Source organism: Neomonachus schauinslandi, chromosome 1 (genome assembly GCF_002201575.2).
Source record: "Neomonachus schauinslandi chromosome 1, ASM220157v2, whole genome shotgun sequence".
In the NCBI taxonomy this organism is placed as follows: domain Eukaryota; kingdom Metazoa; phylum Chordata; class Mammalia; order Carnivora; family Phocidae; genus Neomonachus; species Neomonachus schauinslandi.
Genome location: NC_058403.1, coordinates 96,444,135 through 96,468,680, shown reverse-complemented (window position 1 = coordinate 96,468,680; position 24,546 = coordinate 96,444,135).

Genomic DNA, 24,546 nt, shown 5'->3' with positions numbered 1-24,546 from the left:
GACAAAATAGGTGCTAAGTAAATATTTATTGGTTTAAAGAACTATAATTGTAGTATTTACAGTAAGAATCTACTAACATTAGATTTAGTGCAATGTATTAGGCACTGGATTAGTTACTACCATGGAAAGAAGCAAAGGACACAAAACTTTACTTTGAGAAGTGTATTAGTTTCCTACTGCTGTTACAACAAATTACTACAAATCTAGTGACTTTAAAACTATATAACTTTATTTTACATTATAATTCTTTAAGCTAGAAATCTAACAGGTCTCAACTGGCTAAGTTCAAGGTATTGGCAGAGCTGCATTCCTTTCTGGAGGATCCAGGGAAGGTCAATTTCCTTGTTTTTTCCAGCTTCTAGTAGTTACCCACATTCCTTGCTTCACCCTGAGCCCCCTTTCTCCATTTTCAAAACAAGTAAAGTTGTATCCCTGATCATTCTTCCATAGTCGTATTACCCTCTGACTCTGTTCTGCCTTTCTTTCCACATTTTAAGGACCCTTATGACTATACTTGGCTCGCTTGGATAATCCAAGATAATTTCCCAGTTTTAAGGTCATCTGATTAACAACTTTAATTCCATCTGTAGCTTAACTGCCCTTTGCCATTTAAGATAGTCTTCACTAATTTCAACAGATTAGAATGTGGACATCTTTGGGTGGCCTTTATTCTACCTTCCACAAGAAGCTCACAGTCATTTTCTTGGGATGGTATGGGAAAAGGGAGAAAGTGGAGATAAATTTATTTAAGACTTCCAGTGGAATGGTATATAGTTTATTCCCTCTTAACTGATATATTGAATACTTAACTGAGATAGTGTTTCATAGCAGTTATGTAATTTTTCCCTTTCCCTTTAGAAGTTGTTATTACAAAACAAACATTTTTATCATACCTATTATACAAGGCAATGTATTCAAAATTTTTAGCACTGTCTTACTTTTTAAAGTTATTGATTAATTCTGATACTTTCAGACCATTTTTAAAAGTCATTTTGAATTCTACTCACATCCTGTAAAGTGTTAACTCCAATTCAGTATGGTATTAATATAAAGCTTAATGGTGATCTATGTTCAGGAATATGTATTTTTAGTGTTTCAAAGGTATGCAAAATCGACCAAAACATTTTCTTATCCAAGAGTACTAAACTATGCAGAGTTAATTAGATGAGAAATGACAGAGAATAAAATATGGCCCACAGACATAGTAGGAAAGACAGAAATGAAACCTTTTACTTATTTTTTTCTCCAGCATCTTTAGCAATTTAGAAAATCTGCAACTATAAAATGCCCAATGGACAGTAAGACACAGTGTTATAGTTCTTTTGCCCTCAAAGCTGAAGTTATAATGAGAAATCACACTATAGGACTTTGCAGAATCAGGGTGACCTGAAGTGCAAAACTATATAATTCCTAAATCTTCTGGTTAGAAGTCTTTTTAAAAGAGTCTAATCCTTGAGAGATGAGTAGTCAGGGTTTTCTATAAATAAATGCATTGTTATCAAGGGGTTCAAAACTAATCATAGGCTCCAAAGCGTTAGAGGAGATGAATTTTCATTTAAAGTTATGGTGAAGATTATGAGCCATTGCTTAAGACTTTGTCCATGCTTCATTCCTATTATGATGTATATTAGATCTTACTGCTGAGATTTAGTATATGTAAGGAAAAAAAATATTCTTTGAAGACATTTTGGGCTAATTTCTTACTCTATATAGATATTTTTTTCTTAAATTCCATAATCTGATTTCTGAGCTAAAAGAAATCAATATATTCAGGTTAAAAGAGAAAAGAGCCAGTTCAATCTTTTACTTACTCTCTGAACTAAAGCTTCAGAAAACATTTTGTAAATCACATCCCTTCCACACTTTTCACACCTTATAATATCAACCTTTTATAACTCAACAGAGGTAGCTTGACTGGTGTTTATAACTCCCTAATAATTAGGACAGCAGGATAGATGCCTTTTAAGACTTTCTGGGGCTTCTTAGGGTCATGTGGAAATATTGCATTTTCTCTGTGCTATGTTTTTTTTTTTCTTTTTATTTTTTTTTGGGGGGGAGGTCAGTGGGCAGAAGCTGAGTAACTGCCACTGCAATGACAGTGATGTGAACAATTCTATTCTCTGAGTTTTGCCTCAGAGTCTCTATATAGATTTAGAATATGAAGTTTTTATGGGTGACAAGGACAGAGGTCATGGAGAGGAGGAATTATGATTCAATTCAGTTCCACTGATTCCCATTGATATAAAACTTCAACCAACCAATTTAATCACAATAACTGGATTTGTCTGGTTTTCACTGAATTCAAGTCCACTGGTATAGCTTTGACATGTTAATAGCTGGCAATCAAAAGATGTTCAAAGATTAATACATTGATTTAAATTTATTGGATGAATCTGAGGAGGAAAGAACAGATCTGGCTAAAAATTTGGGGTCTGGAAATACAATACATATTATTCACACATATTGAATACTTCATTTCCCACAGCTCCAAGAAAATAAAAATGGCAAGATCTAGTCATTACACTCTACTCATTTCTATTTTAAAAAGTGTAGAATGTGGCTAAAGGTAGAATAATAACTTCTTAAATAAGGACTGAACTGTGTCAAATAAGAGTTTCAGAGTACTTCTTAAAATACATGTTATAACACAAGGAAGAAACATACATCATATGCTATAAAACCTCACTAAAATATTGTGAATGTTGCATCAATTCCAAAACATCTAGTGTTGGCTCTGATGTCCCTTTACTATCAGAATGACTTATCTAAAGTACTCACTGGTCTTTAGTGTGTGCTTTTTAACATGCATTTCTTCATGTAACAATATCTATTAAATATCTATTATGTAAACTTTGGAGGAGCAAAGATAAAAAAAAAAAGACATGGTTCTACTAGTCAATAGCTCCACATGTAAAGAAGGAGGGAATGTGTGTAGATGTAATTTCAGTACAAAGTATACATTTGATAAGTATTAAAAATGTATATATGCACATAGTGAATAATGAAGAATGACTAACTTTGCCTGAGGCCCATAGCAGCACAGAGTGGATTTAGGTCTGGCAGAGATTTTATATTGTATCTTGTTGAAGTATATGAGCATAGAAGGGGGAAAAAGATAGCAGGTAAAAATAAAAGTGTATTCATCAGAGTCTAATCAGGAGACAGAAACCACATTGGTTAATCTGAACAGGAAAATAAAAAGAATTGTTAACTACTAAATGTGGCTAAAAGAGGAAAAAGAGAACTCAAAAGCATAAAAAATAGCAAATACAGAAAGCAGCTACTACCCGTAGGACTGAGGGAGAATACCTTTGCAAAGGAGGAACAAATTTGAAAAAGTGCACCACCTTGACTTCCTAACCCAACCCCAGGATGAGAGTCAGACCTCACTGGAGAGCGTGAAAAAGCAACTTGCTGATGGTGAAGAACTATGCCAGAAGGTAGGGGCTCAAGTTGGTTTGGGGAACAGCCTCCTATGGGGCTAAGAAACCTGCTAGAGCATGAGGGTAGACCAGAGCTGGTCCACAAGAACCAGGGCCGTGTGGCTGAGATGCTCACTGGCCGCCTGCCGGCAGGAGTTGCTCCACAGGATGGAAAGTGAGTGTCACTGGACCTCTGGCAGCTGTTGGCAGCTGTGCTGAAGGAGTAAGGCGGAATATCCCTTGGACCCATTTTCTTGCTGTGGCCTTGCAGTGGCTTTCCTGCATCCTTTATTGACAAAGCCTTACATTGCACCAACTTGCCAAGGAATAATTGAGTCAAGTCTCACAAAATAGGGTAAACACAAGTGGACTGGAGCTGAGAAACAATATGACTTGTGGGATGTTGGTTTCAGATGAGCACGAAAAAACATGGAGAACTTGGAAAACATCAAACAGTTAAGCCTGGCTTGGAGAGAGTAACTTTGGTAAGATGTATAGAGGGGCTGGGATAGTTGAAGCCAGATAGTCAAAGAACTGTAAAACAATTCTGATCTTAAGGACAGTGATTAGGTGAGACTTGTTCTTCTGAAAGCTCTCATCATGGAGGATGAACAAAATGATTTTAAGGCTTTAAGGAATGAATCTCACCTTGAAAATGTAGTAGAATCACCTGGGAAGACATAAAATATCACAGGATTCTGTATTCATCTTATCTCTCCTGTATCAAAATCTATAGGGTGGCACTCTTAAACTAGGAGATTCTAATGCTGATTGAACTAAGTTTTTCAACCATACTGAAGAGATGACAATGATCTAAATCAAGGCAGCAGTAGTGAAGGTAGAATTGGAAAAACCTAATCTTGTAAAATTGCATAATTTAAATGACTTTTTTTTCCCCATAAGCAACTTTGTATATGAAATATATGTAGAGTTGCCTCAAGGCAAAATTTCATCTTCTGTATCCTTCCTCTTTGATGCTCTGTCAACAAATAATTCAAATACTCACCTGTCAAAATCTGTCAGGAAACGTTCTCATGTCAATCACTTGTATGTTAGTGTGAATTTAAACCAAAGTGTTTCTTTTTCCTAGATGTATTTGAATTTTGTCTCTGCCCTGGTACTGTAGAATATACAACATTGTTATGAAAGGAATTCAAGCAACAGCGGGATTAGGAGAGCCAGGTAGCCCCTCTGATACCTTAAATTACACAAAGAAATTATTGCTTAATCTGGCAACATTTAAGGCTGTTTTAAGTATTATCGAAAAAATACTAATGCTCAGAACCCAAATTTTCATGATCCTGAATTAACAAGTCATCTTGTATGGGTGCTTAGGCAGACAGACAGATAGATAAATAGATGAACAGAGATCATCTTTTTCACTTTACTAGATCCATTTCATTTGTCATTTTCTCTCTGGTAAGGTGTATATAAAAGAGACAGGGTACTTTAATATACCTTGTGTACCTGGATATTTGGTCATGCTGAAGCTGTTCTCCTGTGTTTAAAGAACCAGAAAATAAAGATCCTAAAGGAAGACCAGTAGCTCATTTAATGATTATACTTAGCGAAGTTTGAGGATCTTGAAGCAGAGACAATGATATCTAAAGAATTTTTAAGTACCCTGGTAGAATAATTAACAAATCATTACTGAAACAAAATGCATATGACATTTCCTGACATTTAATTATTTTTAAGGTCTAAAATAATGTGGTGCATTATGTTGACAATTAAAAAATAGATTTGAAAAGGTTGCATGCTTCAGTGCAATTTATTTCAGTGTCTGAAAAATTAGTTTAATCAAAAAATGGTTCCTCCCCTTAAAATGGCCAGTGCTAGCAATTAAAATGAAAATAAAAGTCCACTTGGTTTATTTCTATGTGAAACATATTGAGCAGATCTGCTCTAGAAATTGAAAGGCTTTCAAATCTGCAGTAAATGTACTGCACTCTTGATACCGCTTTATGTATTGCTCGTTGGAAAATAGCTCACAAGGTTTGGAAGTGTGGTTAATTAAAACAGAGACAAAGAGAAAAAGCAACTGCTCTCAAGTTGTTGTCTGGAGTTCCCAAACAATTTCTGACTCATTCCATTAGCAAAACTGTCACAACAGAGCACTTCATTGGTAATGTGCAGAACAGCATTCGAGGACCACCCGACCGGGTGAACCAAGGCAGCTTATTACAGCTTACATCTTGAACGGTTGTTAAAGTCACAACAAACCCAGATATAATTCTATCACAGACCCATTTGTAATCACTTAAATTATTTTCCCCCTTAGCTTAATCCACAAAGGGTCCAAATAATGTGCAGATATTAGGGGAAGGTGACAATGATTGTTTGATATTTCAATGAATTCTTTGAGCTTTTCTGGTGTATCATCTTTTCAAGTCTCCAGGTCAAGAAGCCTAGGTATGGTCGATGTTGATGAAAAAGAATAAGTAAAGTTTACCACCATAGTAGGTAATCTGTTTTAGATAAATAAAGGGGAATTCTGAAATTTGATTGAAGGGAAACAAGATTAGTATTTGAGAAGTGAAGAAACATTTTGAAGATAATATTTAGTTAACCAAGAATTCAGCTCAAATGATCCCAAAAGGCATCTAGTCAACATAAGAATGAGTGTGGAAAGAACTGAAAGCCATTGTGCAAAGGGCTGAAGGCACACACACAGGGCTTATTGGGAAAAAAATATAGATAGGCATCTAGTCAAGTAAACATAACCCTCACTCCTAACTCTCATTATCCGACAGCTTAGGACAGACTTATATGGTCAGCATTCATCATGACCACCACAGAGTGCCCAATAGAGTGTCCCTGTTTCTGTAATACTCTACCTACTTATTGGGTCAGGGGGCAGACTACATCCATAAACCTATAAACTTACTGGTCAGAGAAGTGGATGTGTTATAAAGGGGGAAGCTCTGGAGTTGGCTGTCACAAGTCAGCTTGTTCTTCTGTTGACATCACTTAGACCTGCTATGCTAAAAAGTGGAGACAATTAGCCTTTAGTGAAAAGTCACTTCAGTGAAAAGTGACATTCTTCATGAAACTGACTGTACTCTTCCTTTATTCCTTTGCCATATGTGTATTATATCACTGCTTACTTCCATCATGTTAATTTTTGCACTGGATAAGTTTATGCCAGAATCAATGTGGGGTTTTTATGCCCAATATATGCAAAGTTCTGCAGCAGGCTCTGCCTCCCACTGTCATCCTTTCTCACTTTCTTTTCTTTTTCACAAGGAGATGTATTAATTACCTGTCATTCCAGAAGCTGGAAAGACTCTGCTCTGGTGCTAATTTATCTTTGAATCAAGTGATCATGGCAAATAAATTGATTTTACAGAATCATTCTGTTCACTAGGTCTCTTCAGCAGCATTCAAAGAACTAGAATTTAGAAGTTTGGATGGCCAGTCCTTCACATGTATTTTTAAGTGCTACACATTTGGATTATCCTCGAAACAAATATTTCCTTATTCATTCCAGTTCTTTTTTCTGTTTCTCTCTCTCTTATTATATATTTGAGTTTTATATATATCACATATATAGTATATGTGATATATATAAACATCTTGTAGTATTAAATCAGATGAAAAATATTAGAATCTGGTTAGAGGTTCTATAGTGTTGAAGTATATAAAAATACATTTTATGGCAGGTAAATACTATATTGTTGATATACCTTGAAGAGAAAAAAGAAAAGGGAAAATAACCTTGTGCAATGTTATTTTAAAATCATCACATTGTTAAAGTGCTCATAACACTTAAGAGTATATGTTCTATAGGAAGTGTGAAATACTTTGATGATGCTATGTTCTATAACTTAAATTTTATATTATTTTGGGGAACATTCTAGAAAAATAAATTTTGAAATATTTTATGGTTTTGATTAGTGGTTTTATTGATTTGCAGCTTATCATTCTATGCAAAATTCAATATTAACTCAATTATCTTTGGTCATTACCTAGGGATAAATTTTAAGAACCCTCTTATTCCCACTATTAAATAAAAGCAACACTAGTGATATTCTTTCAGCTTCAAATTGACTGATTTATCACATCATTACACAGCCATTCTGCATCTGCACTTTGTTTGTGGAATAATACAGCTTGAAAATAACAAATCACTATGCTCTCTACTATTGAAATTATTAGTAGAAAGGCAACTCACACACCAAAAACAAATGATACTGCAATTTTTAGATGCATTTGACTTATATATTAGCTATGTGTCAGTCACACTTCTAATCATTTACAACTGCTCCATTTCTAAGATTTCAAATTCTCTCTCCTCATTCCTTTTGACTGACTGCTCTGCTTTGACTATATGACAGATACACCTCTGAAATCAATCTACCTATATAAAATATCTTGTTCTGGTTGGTTCTGACCATTGACCTTATAAAAACGGATTTTATAATCACAGCTTATAAGTTGATAGTGGTTATTTATTTAGGATGTTGATGGTCAGAACAATGCAAATTCCATAAAAGTTGAGAAATTTTGACTGGTAAACTCCTAAACTTCTGACTCATGGGTTTTTAGTAAAAATTAAACAAAAATATCAAACAAATATCTATTGTAGATTCAGAGAGACACTACTTTCACTTCCTTTTAGTTTCCCAGTTTTGGATATATATATATATAGAATTCCAGGGAAAAATGTAATACAAAATTGTGGAGTTTTTCTCTTTAAATGACTAAAATTATTATATCAACCATATGATTGTTTTTGGTTTTAGACCAGGGCTGAAAGTATCCTAAGTATTCCATTTACCAAATCAAACTTAGATTTGGTTACATTTTGGAGACAATTACCTATATTTTTTAATAATTAAAAATGGAGGGGCGCCTGGGTGGCTCAGTTGTTAAGCATCTGCCTTCGGCTCAGGTCATGATCCCAGGGTCCTGGGATCGAGCCCCGCATCGGGCTCCCTGCTCCCGGGAAGCCTGCTTCTCCCTCTCCCACTCCCCCTGCTTGTGTTCCCTCTCTCGCCGTGTCTCTCTATGTCAAATAAATTTTTAAAAAAATCTTTAAAAAAAAATAAAACAAAATAATTAAAAATGGAAAAGAATATCCTAAAAACTTGAATTAAAAAAGAGTGCTGAAAAATTCAGGCATTTCACTATGGTAAATTAGCTTCATTAATTTAAAAAAAGAATTGAATCTAGTTAGCATCTGATTCTAAATGATTTGCTCAACTTATTTGGAACAATTTCCAATCGATTTTAAGAAACCAACTGGGAATTGTTGAGTAGCTTTTAAAAATATTATGCTTTTAAGAATTCATCAAGGTTTTAATTGTTGTTATTTAAAACATTAGTCTCAGGCTATTACTCTAATTACTAAGTATAGAATACTCTAATGGAAGCATTTACTCTTTATTTTATTACATTTTCTCATTATCTTTTAGACATCACTCTGAGTATTTAAACATTACCTGAAAAAAACACACATTATATAAAATTGTTGTTATGGCAACAATACTAGCTGAAGTAAATTGTTCATAGAGTGTACTCACATCTTCAAGTATCAGGTAGTTCTCAACCACATTTGTTAAAATGTATATATTTCTAGCTTTTGTTCAAAAGGAATTCTAATAAAGACAAGTTCCTATAGCAAGTATAGTTTTATATGTGTATATATATATGTATATGTGTGTATACACATATATTTATAATTAACATCATTAATATTAATATAATTAACTTTATTGATGGACAATATTTATAGTTGTGCTAAGAAAAAAACCATGAACTTAAAGACAGAGTATGTATGCTCTAGTATACCATAAATTTGGAATTTGTTCTTCCAACTCATATAATCATGACACTTACCATATAATAAAGACCGTCATTATAATATCACCAGTTGCTAAGAAACTATATAAATCAAATTTTGTAAATACTAATAAACATCAATATAGCTTGAGAGGAAGATAAGAGTTGTTAAATCACATTAGAAAAAATGTCAGGGAGCCTGGGTGGCTCATTCAGTTAAATGTTCAACTCTTGATTTCTGCTCAGGTCATGATCTCAGGGTTATGAGATCAAGCCTTGTGTTGGGCTTTGCACTGGGCGTGGAGCCTGCTTGTCATTCTTTCTCTTCCTCTCCCTCTGCACCACCCCGATCCCCCTCACTCTCCCTCTCTCAAAAAAAAAAAAAAAAAAAAGAAAGAAAGAAAAGGAAAGGAAAGAAAACAACGTCAAAATGCATGACTCTTGCCCTATCTCCAAGAAAATAGAATCGAATATATGCAATGTTCCTTGAAATATCTCTGTGAGTCAATAATGCTATATGTTAACCTGAAATAAATGATATCCTTACTGACACTTAGATTCAAAGCATAAGCAGGCCATAGAAATTATTTTAACAGCAAATAGTCTTACTCTTACACATTTTTAATTTTCTTTGTTTCAATCTTACTTGGTACCATTAAATTTGTCTCGCTCATTCTCTTCTGCCCCACTGTCTACACATGAACACTCTACTCTTGCCTGTTGAACAAGAATTTGAGTGTACTCTCCAAGCTGATGCTCCATCATGTCTCTTCCTTTATGACAGAAGGCTATATAGATGATTACTTTTTTCCTTTTCCTTTTTCATCGCATTTATAATCATCAGCAGTCCCAAACATCTCAGAATGAGACCAGTTAAAAAGCTTAGCCACTGCATGTTTTCTGATTTTTTTCTTTTTGTCAAGGGATATGGAAATTAGCACATTTCCTTAATGTGGGACTACTGATATTGTACTGGGGATTAAGAAAAAAAGATAGGCTCACAATTTGTTTATGTGTACTCATAAACTCATGTTTGCATGAGTGTCTATATTCATGTATGTACTTTGTATCTTGAGCTTTTGGGGAAAAATGGGTTGAGAAGCAGCTATACAGGATACTGGCAAGAGGGGTTTGTCTTTATTTGACATATATTTATGATATAAATAGGAGCTTTAGTTGGAAGAGATAAGTGAAACTGAAAGTGTCCAAGAATACCACTATTTGGAGGACTAAAGAATAATCTGAGTGATTAATTCTTTGTAACTTTTAATTTTGTTATATTGAATGATATATTCTTGATATGTTTCCTCCAGATGTAGAAACTAGATAATATTCTAAACACCTGTATCTTCTAAAATTTGAGTACTATTTTATTTATGTAAAGACAATTATCTAGCAATTTTCATTCTCCATCACATTTTAAAAATTTAGAATTGATTTAAAAATATGAGTATAAATTAAATGTCATAAAATTTATTCAACAAAATTTATGCATAGTACTTGGACAGAATCCTTCAGATTCTCAATAACAGAATTTGATTTTATAAACTAAGATATTGAAATAATAATCATGAGAAGAGGGAGGAGGGGGAGATGGGGGTGAGTAGAAGTGGGGGTGGAGGAAGGAAGAAGAAAGCCAGAACCATTAACAAAGGAACAAATTTCCCAACACAGTTCTGAAAATTTCGAGGAAATCAATGTATAAAAAGTAGGTGTCATGATTTATATTTAATAGAGTCTGTTGCAAAGAAGACAGAAAAGTATACATCACAAGGTATAAAGATTTAGATATATGTTGCTAAAATAGGATTAACTTTTTCTTTGCCACATATGCTCATTTAACTTATATTCAAAATCAACCTCTTGAGATGTTTACTTCTTAGATAAACAAGATAAATGCCACATCACATCGCTCTTAGACAAATTTCTTAAGAAATTTTCCAGAGTCTTTGATTCTGGACTTTTAAGAGAATTTTACATGGTAAGATGCATTTAGAATTTGAAGAGGAATGCCAATATTATTTGCCAAAAGAACTCTCTTGTGTAGTTCTCTAACTTCACTTTGAAAAATACTGCTCTACTGCTTATTTCTTTTTTCTTAATGTGTCTCCTTTGAGCTATTGTGTGAGAATGTCAAGGGCTACCCAAGGAATTATTAAATCATTTAACATGCTTATCATGTACATGCTATTGGTCATGCATGGGGCAAGTTTCTGGAAATACAAGATGAATGAGAGTTCCTGCTCCCCAGAGCTTGTATTCTGAGTGGAGGAGAAACACAGTAAATACTCAATTATCCTACATACTAGTATGTGCTGTACTAGAGCATGAATATGGAACTCTTAAACATAGGAAAGCATTTCACCCAGACTAGTAGGTTTGGGTCTGTAAAGGGTTCTCTGAGAAGTGACATAAAAGTGAATCTAAAAAGACAGGTAACCGTTAGCTATGCAATGTAGATGAGATGACGGTGTAGAGAGAGAGGATAAAACAGTTCCCAGGCTGAGGGAATAGTGCTGACTAAGCCCTGGAAGTGAATGCATTGATCATGGAAGGTTCTTATAAATTTAAAAAGGAGAAAAGGTGAGACTGGAGGTGTAAGTCAGGGCCTGATCACAGAAGCCCCGTGCACCATGCTGGGACTGTTAAGACTTGATTGAGGGCTGTAAGGAACCAGGAAAGGTGTTTTAATAAAGGGTAATATGATGAGATTTACACTGTAGGAAAATCCAGAGGTTATTTGGAAAATATTGTAAGAGTAAGACTGAACAAAGGGAGGTAGGCTTGATGAGGTAGGGATCCATGCAAGAGATGAGGAGAACTTGGAAATAAAGTCTTTATGCTGTTGACATATATATTGGATTGTGAAATATATAATACAGCTATGATATGAAAATGTATGTAGAATCATGATATTTTTCTATAAATACATGATATTTTTCTATAATTTTAATATGTATTTATAAAAGGAAGTGTTTTATAACTCTGAAATGTTATAATGTTATCGGGTTAATTTTAGTTTTGGGGATCTTGCACATAAAACTGGAAGAAATATGCCCAGCAGACATGTAATACAATATGATTGGGATGCCTGAGTGGCTCAGTCAGCTGAGCATCTGACTCTTAATTTCAGCTCAGGTCATGATCTCAGGGTCATGAGATTGAGGTCTGCGTTGGGTTCCCTGCTCAGGAGGAAGTCTACTTCTCTCCATCTCTCTCCCCCCTACCTCTGTCCCCCACCCCCACTCATGCTCTCTCTCTGAAATAAATAAATCTTTTTAAAAAATGCCATCCATGATTTTGTAAGTAGAATATATAATTAAAATACTATTTCACCCAAATCAAAATTAACCTTATAAAATACATTCCCTCCATGGTAGAATTTTGATTACTTCTTACTATAGTAATCCTATTAAGTTTTCTTTTTTTTTTTAACCCACACTCTCATTTTCTTTATTTTTCATTGATACCGTATCAATACAAAGTTTCTAGAAAGCTACAAAATGTCTACCACTTTATCAAAAAGGCATCAAAATGTGTCACTTTGCAAAGACATGAAAACACCTGCAGGAACTGACACAAAAATAGCATTTTTAGAGTGATGAAATAATTGCACTTAACTGTCATGGATATTAAAATTATCACACATATGTACCGGGAAAGCTAGAATACATTTTTTTTTTTTACAAAGCACTTTATAAAAAAATTCTCTGCACACAAACCCTATAATTTTCATATAACTATCATACTAAAGATAAATTCACTTTAAAGCCAACACTTAGAACATTTTTAAACAAAAAGTTACCAGTACCTAAACACAGACATTAACAAATACAAGAATACTGTACTGCCAAGAGGTTTAACCAAATGCCTTTTGAAAGTTTCTGCAATAGTTTAAGAAAATGTGTGTGAGAATTCGACCCCCCACCCCCATCTCTCCAATCTACCGAGAGGAAACTTGTCACCTGGGGGCAGGTTCCGGAGCCCCCTCCCAGCTGCAGTACAATATCAAAGCGACCTTTTGCAAGGTAAATAGAGATATTTTTAAGTATACAATGAAATTACATCATACAAATTTGGTATATTTTTATTTTTATTTAACACTTTAAAATACAATTTGAATTTCCAAAACTTTTTAAGAATAATAAAGATTTAATTTCATGCAAATTATATACACATATCTATATTTGTATATATATTTCTTATCAATAGAACTCCTCTGAACAACACATATATCTATATATCTATATCAGTATCTATGTTTACTGTCATTAGAACTCAGATGTCCCCAATCATGTACAGTTTGTCTTAATTTTTGCTTTTAAAAACAATCCTACAATAAACTTCATTGTATTTGAATTCATACGAGGCTTCATTTACAGGTAGTGTATAGAAAATGAAATGGTTCAATCAAATAATACATTTTTTCCTTAATTTTGATATTACCAAAATTTCCTTCACTTGAACAAATTTATTCTTCAGTAGCAGGGATGGATTTAAAACTTTTTTTTTAAGATTTTATTTATTTGAGAGAGAGAGAGACAGAGAGACAGAGAGCATGAGTGGATAGAGGGGAAGAGGCAGAGGGAGAAGGAAGCTACCCGCTGAGCAGGGAGCCCAATGCAGGGCTGATCCCAGGACCCTGAGATCATGACCTGAGCTGAAGGCAGACGCTTAACCAACTGAACCATCCAGGCACCCCAATTGGTTTTATTTTTATCTGTACTACTTTTTTCAACATAAAAAGGTTTAAATTTTTATGTAGTAAGGTTTAACATTTTTTCCTTCTTATGCTTATACAGACATTCCCTTCCCCAACATAAGGAAATATTTACCCATATTTTCTTTTATATATTTAAAGTCACATATTTATGTTAAAATTTTGATCCCTCTAGAATACATTATGGTGTAGGACTGAGCTAGAAACCAGCTTTATCTTATCTCCAAATAATTAATCATTTCCCTTTCATTGAAATGTCACTTTTAACATTACCTCTTATAATGAAATAAGAAATACGTTTCTAGATGTTTTTTTTTTTCTGCTCTAGTTATTTGTCCAAATATACTGAACTATTTTACTATTCTAGGTTTATAATATGATTTGAAGTATGGGAGAATGTATTCTACCTCTCTTTTCCCCCCAGATTCTGTTGCCTGGTCTTAAATGTTTAGTATTATAGGGAATCTTTAGTTTCAAATTAAAAAAAATAATCTAGCTGTTATTTCAATTGGTATAATATTTAATTTAGAGATTAAAAATTAGTTTCCATGTGAATGGAAACAATACAAATCTAGAACGTGTCCCTGGGTGGCTCAGTTGGATAAGCATCCTACTCTTGATCTCAGCTTAGGTCTTGATCTCACGGTTGTGAGTTCAAGCCTCCATGTGGAGCCTACTTAAAAACAAAAACAAAAACAAAAATCCTAGGAAGCAGAGGAGATAATCATATGAAAATACATCTGGAAAAAAAGGAACTAATAATTTGGAAACATAGACTACAGAAAATTTTGGATAAAAGGAGATAATGCTTAAGAAGTCCTACTGCTCATCAGTGATGCATTATGGAAGCTTTTATCTTTCATACATTCTAATTTTGCTTAATATCCAGTTTCTCTTGGTTTAACTGCACCTATCCTCAGAGGTCCTAAAAGATCACCCCTATCTTTTACAACAAATGGAGTATTTTCTTGACATTTGGGCTGTTGAGTTCAGACTCTTTTTGTCCCCTCGGAATGACTTATTTGTAGACTTATTTTAGAAATTCATTTCTATAGACTTGTCTCTAAGTATATATGCCATGTCTATAACTTGATATTTAGACACCTAGATTTTACCTCACCCTGCCTTTATTCTAGATCCCATGCCCATATTTCCCTGTCAATTCCAACTGCCTGCTGCTATAATTAAAATTATAAATTTAAAACATGCTAGATGCTGAAAAAGATAGAGAATAAATACAAAATATAAACTTCATAAGCAATTGGTCGAAAAACTTGCACTAAGGTAGTTTTTATTTTTGTAAAATCACTAATCTGGAGCACTTCTATTGTACCTGCACATCAACTCAGCCATATATCAAAAAATTGATAGCAGTAATATTAAATCATACTCCTGTATTTGGGCAAACAAATAGGACAAAAACTTAGAAAGGGATATTTGTATCTGAGAATTTGATTATGCTATACAGGAAGAATTTGAAAATGAAAATTTTCACCAGGACTGTCTGGTCAGTCTCCCCTTCCCCAACCGCTAACCTCTAATCCAGCCCCTTTAGTCTCCATTTCTGCCCCTAATTCCTAACATTCTCTCTAACTGCACTCTGTGGAACTTACAATAATGAGTTATGCTCACAACCTTATCTTTAGACATTCCCTTCCCCTTCTTGTACTAAGAGATTTATGGAAATCAAACCATTTATTGATGACATCAACAACAAAAAATCCATAAAAAATTCTTTTCACCCATATTTCCCTCTAGTTTATGAATTATTTTTCGGCTCCTTTTTATAACAAAATTGCTTGAAAGAGTTTATAGAATCTCAGCTTTGAATTTCTCTCCTCTCATTCTTAAACCAATTTCTATGTGGTTTTTCCTAGTAAAGCCCCAGCATTTCATGGGAAGTACCCTAATAAATGTCAATATTTGGAGGTGCCTGGTTGGCTCATTCGGTTAAGCAGAGGCCTTTAGCTACGGTCACTATCCCAAGATCCTGGGATCAAGTTCTGCATCGGGCTCCCTGCTCAGTGGGGAGTTGGCTTCTCCGTCTCCATCTGCCCCTCCCCACCACTCGTGTGCTCTCTCTCTCTCTCAAATAAATAAAAACTTAAAAAAAAATAAATGTCAATATTTGACATATCATTACTATTTGGCAAAGCTGACTCCCTTCACCTGGCTGTCTGATTTTGTTTAACTTTACTGGCAAATCTTTTTAAATTATTCTTTTGCTGGTTACGCTTATTTTCCCCAAAGTTTTGTCTTTGGAATGTTCATGCATTTGTTTGTTTGATGTTTGTTTCTTGGTCTATACTTTATTTCTCTCTCTCTTTGTGAACTTCTCTGGTTTCATGGTTTTCTATAGACTAATGGCTCTCAGTTTTGTATTTCTATTGTCTCACCTCCAGGCTCAGATACCCAACTGCTTCATACTACTATTTTCTAATCTTAAAACAAGTTTCAAACTTACATGTCCCAAACAGAACACTCCGTGCATCCTTCTATCCTGCTTTTCCCAAGTCTTCCCTTTTCAGTAAACTACAAACCCATTTTTTTTTTTATCTGCTTACACTAAAGCTCTTGATACCACAAGTGATTTTTCTCTCTGTCACGTTTGTCATCCAGGCAATTGGAGCTATCTTCAAAATACCAGGATCTGACCACTACTAAATATATCCACTGCTACTACTCTGGCCCAAGTCACTGTCATCTTTCTGCTGGATTATTGTTATAGGCTTCTCATGGATTTTCTAATGCTTCTTGTTTTGCTGCCCTATTTTTATTCTTAGAAAAGTAGCCAGAATGATCCATTAAACACCTTAAGTGCTATGGTAGGTGCTATATAAACCTATAACTTTAAAATTGATAAGCCTCTACACCAAAAGAAACCAACATCTATTTGTGTGATAATTTAATATATATGCATATATAAATATAAATATATATATGCGCACATATATGTGCACATATATATATATATATACATATATATTCAACTTAAAAAATAACTAAATTCAGATTATGTCACTTCTGTGTTCAGAGTGCTTAATGGCTCCACATGTCTTTCTAATCTGAAGTCAGTCCAATGATTTTAAAGATCCTCTTCCATGACAACCATCCCCATTATCCTTAGCCCATTTCTTTCCTATTTCCTCCCATCTCCTACTATTCTCCACCTCATTTACAAATATACAGTCACATCATCCTCTTTCTCACCTGGACCATGTCAGGAATGCTCCTACCTCAGGAACTTTATGTTATGATTCCTACTTTCTGAAACATTCTTTTCCCACATATCACCATGGTCCACTGTCTCACTTCTTGTAGGTCCTTGCTCAAATGCTAAAACATGGCCTTTCCTGACTACTTTAAATTGCAAAATTCAGGGGAACCTGGGTGGCTCAGTCATTAAGCTTCTGCCTTCGGCTCAGGTTGTGATCCCAGTATCCTGGGATCGAGCCCCGCCCTGGGCTCCCTGCACGGCGGGAAGCCTGCTTCTCCCTCTCCCACTCCTGCTTGTGTTCCCTCTCTCACTGTGTCTCTCTCTGTCAAATAAATAAATAAAATCTTTTAAAAAATAAAAAAATAAATAAATTGCAAAATGCATCCTTCTTCCCCATCACTCATTTTCTTCTCATAGTTCTTAGTGCCATCTCCACTACTTTACGGTCTACTGATTTCCCTATTCATTTTCTGCTTCCATAATGTGAACTTCGCTGGTATGTCACAGGACCTAGAAGAAGCTTGCTTTTTCTTTCTTTCTTTTCTTTCTTTCCTTCCTTCTTTTTTTCCTTTCTTTCTTTCTTTCTTTCTTCTTTCTTTCTTTCTTCTTTCTCTCCTTTCTTAAGATTTATTTATTTATTGTAGAGGGAAAGAGAGAGAGAGAGCCAGTAGGGGGGAGGGGAAGAAGAAGAGGGAGAGAGAGTCCCAAGCAGCTGCCGAGCTAAGCATGGAGCCCAATGCAGGGCTTGATCTCATAACCCTGAGATCACAACCTGAGCTGAAACCAAGAGTCAGTTGCTTAACCCACTGAGCCACCCAGGCACCCCTAGAAGAAACTTTCTACACAGATGCTTTATGGTAGACACTCAATAATATTGAATTAATACACAAATAGAAAAGGATCTACTTTTTTAAAATTTTTTTTAAAGATTTTATTTATTTATTTGAAGAGAGAGACACAGCGAGAGAGGGAACACAAGCAGGGGGAGTGGCAGAGGGAGAAGCAGGCTTCCCGCAGAACAGGGATCCCGATGCGGGGCTCAATCCCAGCACTCTGGGATCATGACCTGAGCCGAAGGCAGACGCTTAACAACTGAGCCACCCAGGCGCCCCAAGGATCTACTTTTTGAAATGATTAAATAATAGTTATATTTTAAATTTTAATAATATTTGAATATTCTCAGTATAAAATTTTAGAACTTTTATTAAAATAAAAATCAATATAGCACATGTCAAGTCACTACGTTGTATACCTGCAACTAATGTAACATTGTGTATAAATCATACTTCAGTGACAAAAAAAATCAATACAGCACAGGTAAATGTTAGGATGAGAATGTATAAAAGTGAGTTTTCTTGATGTCATGCAAACCCTGTTAGAGCAAAGGAGTCATCTATTTTATAACAATATATTTCCTATTTAATATTTAAGTGATTTAATAACTCATAGGGAAATTTGTCAGGTGCTATGACTGCTGAAGATAACATACTGAACAGTGTATACAAGGTTGAAGCCTGTAGAGATTTACATCTAGTGATTTATGTCTAGTTGTAATAGAAATCATAATCTATTTCAAAATGTCTCTAGGTTCCCATGTATAAAATATTTTTCATGGGCGCCTGGGTGGCTCAGTTGGTTGGGCAACTGCCTTCGGCTCAGGTCATGATCCTGGAGTCCCGGGATCGAGTCCCACATTGGGCTCCCTGCTTGGCAGGGAGTCTGCTTCGCCCTCTGATCCTCCTCCCTCTCATGCTCTCTATCTCTCATTCTCTCTCTCTCACATAAATAAATAAAATCTTTAAAAAAATATCTTTCATAAGATAAAAAATGAGAATATATACAAGGTAGAATTAAAATATATATATATATATATGTACTTCATTTAAGTTGGGCCAAATAGAACTGATTTAAACCACAACCGTTAGCAAAATTGTGAAACCAGGTCAGAGGAAACTGGATAAACTTTCTTGTTTGCCTTGTCAGCATTTCATATGAACCTATAAATCAAAAGTGGTAAGGAGGAATTCATAATAAAATCAAATGATGCCCCATAAAGGTATAAAAGCCTCGTATCAGTCTTCTTATTTTAAGGAGAGTCATGACTCTTGATTCCTGCATTTTACTAATTTGATGACTGGGAAGTAATTATCATTTGGCCAAAAGGCTAATATAATCATTTGGATAAGAATGTCCCCATGGTGAAATTATTTCAATATTGGCACATTTTTAGTTCTCTGCTCATAATTAATCTTATGCACACCATTTTTACATAATGCAAATCTATTTCTTGCTTCTAGTAATTGCATATCTAATTTACTGTGAAAAGAAGCTGCCAATATTGCATCAGCTAAAGTAACTAAAAAGCACAACTGAAAACATCATCCACTAATGATTTTTATCACTTAGCTTTACTTTGTAAACTTTTGGAACTTTGCAAAATACAGTTGCTTTTGGCCGGAGCTCTGAATTACAACTTCGATTTGGAAGAGAAATTATGTCTTGGCATGAAACAATACTTTATTTTAAACACAAGTTTCTTGTTGATGGTTATGTAAAGAAAGCAATCCAAAAACCACCACTGATAGAAAACATTATACTTAAATAAAGCTGATTTTCTTTTTTTTTAGCTGAAGCCCAAGAGATGAATGTAAAGCAGTAGAAAATATTTCGAACAGCAATGCAGTTGTAAAATATGCTTGAAGAAGTGCTTACTTCATTATAGTTGTTCTCTTCTTTAGTTGTAAACCATCCTGCTCAATGGCAAATATCTTGAGCATAATGCTGACTTCTGGTCATGTCAGCATGAAACTCAAGAGGTTTGCTCTGTGAAATTAAGGGGTCACTGGCAAACTCACAGGGACTTAAGGAAAGGTAACACCTAAATCATTTTAATAAAAATACTTGTTTTGCACAATACTTTCAACTTTTCAGAGAATTTATATATTAACTATTTCATCTGGCTTTCTTAACTCTGATATATCATCAAATAACAGAATCAAGAAAGGAACTCAGTTTCCTAAAAACCTGCCCTCTAAAAACCACTAGGTAATTTGATATATATTAAATTCTGCTAATCAGTATAATTTGTTGGTATTATCACCAATCTCAAATGTGGAACAAAATAAAGACCTATTTATTCTGCAGATTTTTTTTAATTAAGTTCAATTAGCCTTCCTTAAGACCCATTTCCTGGTTACCCCATTCCCCCAACCCCCTCCCTTCTGCAACCCTCAGTTTGTTTCCCGGAGTCCAGAGTCTCTCATGGTTTGTCTCCCTGATTTCTTCCCATTCAGTTTTCCCTCCCTTCCCTTATGATCCTCTGCACTATTCCTTATATTCCACATATGAGCGAAACCATATGATAATTGTCTTTCTCTGCTTGACTTATTTCATTTAGCATAATACCCTCCAGTTCCATCCATATCAGTGCAAATGGTAGGTATTCATCCTTTCTGATGGTTGAGTAATATTCCATTATATATATGAACCACATCTTCTTTATGCATTCATCTGTTGAAGGACATCTTGGCTCCTCCCACAGTTTGGCTATTGTGGACATTACTGCTATTCTGTAGATTTTGAGAGATACAAACTAATGTTTGTTTTATTTCTTTCTATAGAATCAAAAATCTAAATATGATTTTTTTAATTTAGTTTTTTCCTTTTTCCTTCCTAGCTGCACATCTCCCTCCCAATTTATCTCCTGGGTTGGTTTTTGATGTGACTACTTGATTTCCAGTTATTCCTATCACTTTTTGAGGTATTATCCCAAGGTATTATTGTTAATAGATGATGATATCTTACCAGGCAGAAGACAATTTTCCTTGGTAAGAGGTATTCTATAATTCCCTGCTGGAATACCCAGTCAAAATCCCGAGGTCCATGTGTTCTATTAATGGTCCTGACATCACATTTCATCAAGAAATATTTATCTTCTTCCAAGGTTTACTACTCATGATTTACTAATCCCAGAGCAGCAAGCTATTTCTGCTTCTGTGAAAACATTTCCCATTTTTTCTTGATTCAAATAAATTGTAGTGATTTTTCAACCTTAAACAATCAGCAAGGTATTTATTTTAACTTTTTGATTCATCAGATTTCATATGAGATAGGATGGATTTACCAGAAGCTCAATAAACATTTCCCATTGGTCATATTTCCTAGCTACTGCTTAAATTTGAATTTTTACCTCTGACTTAGCAAATTCATCTCAAATTTTTCTGATTTTATTTTTTCATAGCAGGTTTTATGAAAATTTAAATTTCGTGGGAAGTGTGGAGTTTCACTCAACACCCAAAAAACCCTAAATAATCCAGTTTAAAAATAGGCAGAAAACATTTCTCCAAAGAAGACATAGAGATGGCCAACAGACATATGAAAAGATGCCCATCATCACTTATTGCCAGGGAAACGCAAATCAAAACTACCAGGAGATATCACCTCATACCTGTCAGAATGGCTAAAATCAACAAAACAAGAAACAACAGGTGTTGGTGAGGGTGGGGAGAAAAAGGAACACTGGTGCACTGTCAGTGGGAATACAAACTGGTACAGCCACTGTGGAAAACACTATGGAGTTTCCTCAAAAAGTTAAAAATAGAACTACTTTATGATCCAGCAATTGCACTACTGGGTATTTACCCAAAGAATACAAGAGCACGAATTCAAAGGGATACATGCACCCCTATGTTTAAAACAGCATTATTTACAATAGCCAAGATACGGAAGGAGCCCAAGTGTCCATCTATTGATGAATGGATAAAGAGGAGGGGGTTTATATATACACAATGGAATGTTATTCAGTCATAAAAAAGAGTGAAACCTTGCCATTTGCAAGGACATGGATTGAGCTAGAGAGCATTATGCTAAGCAAAATAAGTCAGTCAAAGAAAGACAAATAGCATGATTTCACATATGTGGAATTTAAGAATCAAAACAAAGGGGAAAAATAAGAGAGAAAGATCAAGAAACAGACTTTTAATTATAAAGAACAAACTGATGGTTACCAGAGGGGAGGAGGAGGGGATGGGTGAAATAGGTGATGGGGATTAAGGAGTGCACTTGCTGTGCTGAGCACTGGGTGTTGTATGGAAGTGCTGAATCACTATATTGTACACCTAAAACTAATATAACATTGTATGTTGACTAACTGGAACTAAAAACTTAAAAAATCAAATCAAATTTAAAGAAGTGTGGAGTTTTAAATGAATTACAGTCTGGGATGGCAGATCTATATGCCACATACCTGATTTTTCAAGCCTAAAGTCAAGCTAATGGATCATCTTTATTTCTGGTTTCATGTGAGGGGTTTAGCAACAGAGACTAAAATGCCACCTCAAAACCATTATATTCTTTATATTGTTATTTGCCATTTCAAAAGTTTGCATGTAAAATAAAGTAAAAGTAAACTTTTAAAAGTGGATATTTTTAAAATCCATGCGGAAGTTCATTCCACAGCTTGATTAAATCTTTGTTTTGATACTTGATTTCTTTGTAAACCTCAGCCAAAACTATGTTACAAGTAGGTGCTTATGGTTTCACAAAGGCATTTTGTCATTTGCAGATAGACTTGTGGGAGGAATCAAGATAATCACTCTGAAAATTAATTATGTTCTGTTGGATCATGTATCACCTTCTGAGTTATAGTCTATTATTTTCTCATGAAGGGAAATAGTATCCTATAACCCAATGGTATAAGACTAAAAAGTCACAAATCCTAGGTTTTTATAATATATTTCCTCTACTGTAACAAAGAATGGGAACTAATTTAATAAATACAAATGTTCTTTTTTTTTAAGATTTTATTCATTTATTTGACAGAGAGAGACACAGTGAGAGAGGGGACACAAGCAGGGGGAGTGGGAGAGGGAGAAGCAGGCTTCCCGCTGAGCAAGGAGCCCAATGTGGGACTCGATCCCAGGACCCCGGGACCATGACCTGAGCTGAAGGCAGACGCTTAACGACTGAGCCACCCAGGCGCCCGTATAAATACAAATGTTCTAGGCAGCATATATTCTATGTATAAAAGTTATCACTTTATAATTATAAAAAAAAAGCTATTTAAACTTTTTGTTCACATCTTCATTTCCACACTTAAAATATGAGTATAATATATTTTTACTAATTCAGATGAACTCATAAGCATATCATCCCTACTGAGCAGACTCATATAAAGACTTATATTAGAAAAAAATTTCCCTAGCTACATATTGGATTATTTTAAAGTATTCTGCCCTGTAAAAATCCCCAAGTACTAAAATGTCAGACATCTTTATTTACTCCAATTTAAAAAAAAATGTATACTAATGTTAAGATTTCAGAGTTATATATTTGCTTTACCAGTTTTACTAAAATAAAAAACAGTCTTCTTGATATCTTATAATCATTAGTAACATCATAAAAGAGTTATTGTTTTAACTTTGCATTCCATAATTTTGCAATATTTTCACATAATTTTATTAGAGCATCACACCTAAATTAAATACATGCATTTACCTACTTCTCTTAAAGTTAAAACAGATACATAATTAATGTATTGATATTAAAATAAGGACAGTAGTCAGAGTTTATGTTGTTACAATCATGTTTACTACCAATTAATGTTATAGATCATAAATAATTTAAAAATTATATTCACATAGTTTTCTTGTTATTCCTATGTATCTTGTAGTTATCAATTAGAAAATAATTATAGATCCTTTATTAAAATCATACGATAATTTAAATGACAATCTTATTATCAAACACTGCAACAATGATGTTCAGTTTCACCAAGCATTTAAAAAAAAATTTAGCCACACATTAAATGATTTACCTACCAAATTTAATTATGCTGACATAGAAAGGAAGTCAGGCTTGTCATAAAACTTCTTTCATAATAGATTTTGAAATATTTGTTCCTTGCTAATAGTGAATCTCTGAAAGAACTTTTTTTCACCTACCATACAAATACCACTTATGAAAATACTAAAGTATCTTTCTCTGGTATATAAAATTTGTTCAAGCTTTGGACAAGAACTTTAAATTGTCCCTGGAATTCAAATACGTGACTATTTGACATCGGCCTTATGCTTTACTTTAAGACAGTGACTGGTTTTAATGCTGCCTGCTTAGTGGGGAGGGCGAGCAACTAAATGCTCATGCTTTTCATTAGTTGCTCCTGGCTCTTCCTTGATTCAATTCCTTCTTCATTTCAAAGTACGCTTTCTGCTTCTGCATCAGCAGAGACCTCTCCATTTGTCATTTGGTTAAATTCCAATTCTCTTGAAGCCTTATGCTGATAACATTAATTTTGAATTCAGTTAGCAGATTTCCTTTTGCAATGGCCAGCTACCCAATCTGTGACATGTTGTTTATTTAATCTACCTGTCAACATAGAATGCTCAGTGATAAATCACTGGTCT